We start from the raw sequence: 5,183 nt of genomic DNA, 5'->3' as shown, positions 1-5,183 counted from the left end.
AGAATCATAAGGGCTATCAGAAGCATGACGAGAAGGACAATGCGATGCCCAAAAGGGAAAGGGTAGGTCGATTGTGATTGTCAAGTTTCCCAGGGAGGGAAGTACATCTTCAGGCGATAGCCGTTGATCAGGAAGGGATCATCAGAGGCATCAACGGTCTGCACCTGAACAGAGCCATTAGGATTGACAGCAAGTACCTTGTATGGGCCCATCCACCATTGTTGAAGCTTGCCAAATCTCGAATCATAGGCCAGAACAAGATCACATTCTTTGAACTCCTTGCGCTTGATGAAACTGTCATGATAGGCCTTGCGTCGCACTTGAGTGGTTTCCATGCACTGTAGGGCCATCCGCCGTATCTCATCCGAGCATTCCAAGTGTAGGGGATGACGTTGCAGTGACTCAGCATCTCCCAAGCGTTCTTTAACTGCCACTCGCAAAGAGGGCAATTCTAGTTCAATAGGGAAGACAGCTTCTATACCATACACTAGCTAGAAAGGGGTCTGTCCTATAGTTGCCTTATGAGAGGTTCTGTATGCCCAGAGGGCCTCTGTAAGTCGATCATCCTAGTCGTGACGATGTGTGACAATCATTCTTGTCAGAATCGAGCAAAGGATGCGATTGGTGACTTTAACTTGGCCGTTGGCTCTGGGGTAATAGGGAGTGGACTTGCGATGGCAGATCTTATACAGTTCCGTTAGCTCCTCCATGATTTTGTTAAGGAAATGAGTACCTTTGTCACTTACTAGCTTGAGGGGGCTACCAAAACGGGTGATAATATTCTCGTACATGAACATGCATATGCTGTTATCATCGTCTTGTTTCAGAGCTTTAGCTTCACACCACTTTGTGACATAATCCGTACACACTAGGATACATCTGTTCTGCTTCTGTCTGGTGGGTGGATCAATGGGACCCACGAAATCAATCCCCCGCTTCTCAAACGACTTTAGGGGAAGGATGGGTTGCAGTGGCATGGCACTTGTTTTGGTGGGTTTCCTCATTCGCTGACAAGCATCACATCTCTTGCAGTAGTCATACGTGGAGGGTCGGCCATCCCCTACAACACATCTTCACAGCACTTCATCTTTGCCTCTCTTGTACAGTGCACCGCCTAGCAAAGTGTAGGGGGCTGATTCTAACAGAAGCTTTTTCTTCTCACGACTTGAGATGCCAAGAGGATACTATTGAGTTGCCAGGAGGTTGGCTATGTCTGCATACCAAGGAGTAATTGTTTCAACTAGAAACAAGGATGCATCAGGAAGGTCGGGATCATCTTGTTCCTCTTCTTCAGTTTGAGGGATCCGTGACAGATGATCAGCTAGGACATGGGAATGGCCAGGCTTAGTGACCACTTCAAAATCGAACTCCTGGAATAGGAATAACCATCTCATCAGTCATCCTTTAACATCTGCTTTGTTCATCAGGAAGGATAGGGCTTCATGATCCACATAGAACTTGAAATGTGTTGACAATAGATAGTGTCGAAACTTCTCTAGTGCAAACACTATTGCCAAGCACTCAAGCTCTGTCACTCTGTAGTTCCGTTTCCTATCAGTGACCTTTCGGCTTGCATAATATATTGGTTGATCTAATTTAGAGGGGCCCTTTTGACATAGGACAACACCTAGCCCTTCAACTTATGCATCTAGGATCTGTCTCTGCTTTTGTAGAGGCTCTGTAGGAGAAGAACAGATCTTCTGCCTCTGTATCTGCTTCTTCTTCTGTCATAGCTTCTGACTCAGCTTCTGTCTCTATCTCTAGCTCTGTGTCTGTTTACTGTCTCTGTATCTGTTACTGCTTTGTATCTCCTCTGTCTCTGTTCTGTATTTGCGACTGTCATGTAACAGGGAGAACAGTACATCCATGCTTCTATTTCACTGTCAGAGGTGATTTCAGAAGTTAATTCTAGTTGAGACAGGAGGTATTCTCCCATGGACAAGGATTTTACTTCCCTTGGTAGTTGGCTTACAGCGCCCGCTGTTAGGGACTGTGCCTCTGTCTTCTTAGGAAAGACCTGTTTAATAGCCTCTTTGTCTCCTGATGTACCATCTGTTACCTCATTGGAGGAGTCAATTATGACTTCGATGAATGTAGACCCATTGCCTTTTTGCGATCCATACAACTTAAACACCACTTTGTTGGGTCCTCTGCCTAGGGTTAGGGTTCCTTTGAACCAGTCCGATCCTAGGTCTTCCCAACAGCAGAGGGTATGAGGTCCCATGAGAATTTGGTTTGACCACCAGATATGTTAGCCAATAGTCTCTTCTTGCAAGGGTTGTTTTTACGTATGGGAGGATGCCCAACGGTTTAATTCTGCTTTGGTCTGTCAATCTGATAAGCCATTGTGTAGGTTGAATTCCTTGCAACCCTAAATCCTTCATTGTTACATCTATTATTATGTTTACTGATGAGCCTCCATTAATCAATGCATCTGAAATAAAGCATCCCTCTATCCACACACTAATATCTGGGGTTCCAGGATCTAGGAAGGCATTAGCCGCATCTACTTCCTTTACAAGCTCCGAGGCCTTATTGCTCTTGGTTGCTGTTGAAGGAGCGATCCTTAGTCCATGTCTTCTTGTCAAGATGCTTTTGAATTTCTTTCGATAGCTGGGAGATAGCATCAGTATCTACCGGAATGTTAAGTTTGGTTTAAAAGTGTCTAGGTCTTTTACCAAGTCATAATCTTTGATAGGATCCATAGGCTTCTCCAGCCTGCTGCTGGGGAATGGGGCTACACCCATTTTCATCTTTAATTTTTCTTTTAATAATGGTAGTATCGGCACTTCCTCTGTTTCTGGAAGTGCTTCTACATCGTCTATCTCCTAGACTTCTGGTCTTATTTCTGAGACTGTCTTTGTAACTCTCTGTGGCACTATAGTGCTCTGTAGTACTGCATTGTTATGTTCTGTACTACTCTGTCCCTCTGTTGGTAGGTTGAACTTCACAGTCTTAGTAGGAGAGTTATTTTTGTTCTGAATAACTAGTTCCTTCTTCTTGGTGCGCGTGACAACTGTAACTTCCAACTCTACCAAATTGGAGGCAGGCTCTTGTACCTTCTGTTGGCTATCAGTGCCATTGGCCTTTACAGGGGCTGGACTTGGACAATCCTTTGCAGTGTGGCCTTCACATTTGCATCGGATGCATAAGGGCTTGTAATCCATAGATCGTCTACGGTTTGGACAATTTGGGGAGATATGTCCCTTTTCTCCACACCAATAACATTCCACCTCTGATCTCTGACCACCACCAGAGACTGTCGTCCTCTGTAACTTTGAGAGGGAAACCTCCTTGGACCAAAATTAGGACCAAATTCCCTAGGCTTTGGTCCAATATCCTATGTTGTCATTTTGGATTCCAACAAGTTGAATCTTGCATTTTCATCCTTCTGTCTTCGTTCATGCATCTCTTTCAGAGAGCAAGTATCCTCTATATGGTTCTTCCGCAAACAATAGGAACAAAAGGCACCAGGAATGGTTGGTTTTCGGGTACATTCAGTGGCTAAATATCCAGCTTGATGACACTTTCCGCACCATGTATTAGAGCGCATCACATCTCTTCCAGCTCCCACAAGAGTGGATATATTGGTGGTATTCACCTTCAACGTCTGTAGCTGCTCTGTAATCACATCCAGAAGCTCTTTCTTGATGCTTGCAACTGAGTTGGATAAGTAGTCCTTCAGATTTTCACCTCCTGAAGTGCTTATAGTAGGGTTTTGGGAAGCTTCTGTAATTACTGCATATACTGGTTGGGTCGATCCAGAAGGTCCTCTATTCTGGTTCTGATTCAGAGCTCCTGTTGAGACTTGGGGTGGTTGATTCCAGTTGGTAGGGTTCCACTGTTGTTGAGTTGCCATTGGAGGAAGTGTTTGAGGCCACTGTTGTTGTGGTTAAACCATTATTTGAGGCACTGTCGTCTGTGGTGACCACAATGGATTAGGTGCATTATACTGCGGCACTGTTTGCATCTGAGGATAGGGGTAAGGAATTTTCTGTGGGACTGCATTTGGTGGGTATACCATTCCTGGCATGGTAGGAGATAAGACTCCTCTTCCTGGAGTCATTGACAACCTTGCTTCAACTTCGTCATACAATCTTGCACCGTTCACTACAGCTTGCAGATTGATTGGTCTTCTTAATTCCACAAACTTGCGAACTTTTGGTTGTAGGCCCCTGAGAAACACTCCTTTCTGGATACCTTCGTCCAAATGATGGTTATTCCATCTCTTCAGGATGGATTCCATTCGCGAGACATAAGCTTCTACTCTTTCTCCAGAGGACCGACTTAGGTTCATGAACTCCTCTCGCATCCGCTCTTCAAAACCTTCACGCCTGAATTTAGTGAGGAAGGCCAACTTCAGATCGTCCCGAGTGCCAAAAGTTCCTGCTGCTTGTCTCTCATACCACTGAAACGCCACGCCCTTGAAAGTGGCAGGGAATATTGCTAACCAATGCTCAAGTGTTCTGGCATTGTTAGCCACACATGCTACCATGAACTATGCTACATGAAGATCAAGGTCTTCATTGTACTCTCCCTTAAAAACTGGCCATGGGACTACATTTTCTGGCTTGTCATCAATATTTCCAGGACGAATCTGACTAGGAAGTGGACCTTGAGTTGCCATGGGGACTTCTGTAAAGAGTGTTTTTAGGGCATCAAAGGAGGCTTCTGCTGCGAGCTCGTTCTCAGCTTTGATTTTTGCATTCTCTCTTCTCACGTACCTTTGGACTCGTTCTAACGCTTGCCTCTTGATTGCGTCATTCATCAGGGCTTGGCTCCAACCAATTGGTCTGTACTCAATACGATAGTATCAGAGAGGGCTTCAGTCTCTGAGGGATTCTCTGGCCAACATCTTCTCTACTTCCTTCTTTTCAACATCTTTGAATTTGGCTTTCAAACCACTACAGAGGGGGAGATATTCCATTCTGAAAGTATCAAAACTCATTCTTCTTAGGATTGTTGTTGTGCCATTATAAAAATGCCAGCTTTTGAGGGTTTCAACAGTGTATGTTGTGAAAAACACTCTGTCTACCAACTTCCAGTGGGTTGCTAATTGGAAAAACAGAAGATTGTCAGTGCACCAAGCATTCCATGTTTCTTGCTGTTGAGCATCCACAAACAAATTCCAACTCTTTTCCTTCTTGTTTTCGTGAACCTCCACAGACCATGACTCCTGAAGC

The sequence above is a fragment of the Lygodium microphyllum genome, chromosome 11 (assembly GCF_053477565.2).
Source record: "Lygodium microphyllum isolate KBCC chromosome 11, Lygodium_microphyllum_v1.1.10, whole genome shotgun sequence".
Taxonomy (NCBI): Eukaryota; Viridiplantae; Streptophyta; class Polypodiopsida; order Schizaeales; family Lygodiaceae; genus Lygodium; species Lygodium microphyllum.
The sequence above is the reverse complement of the archived record's forward strand: the minus strand, read 5'-3'. Positions refer to the sequence as shown.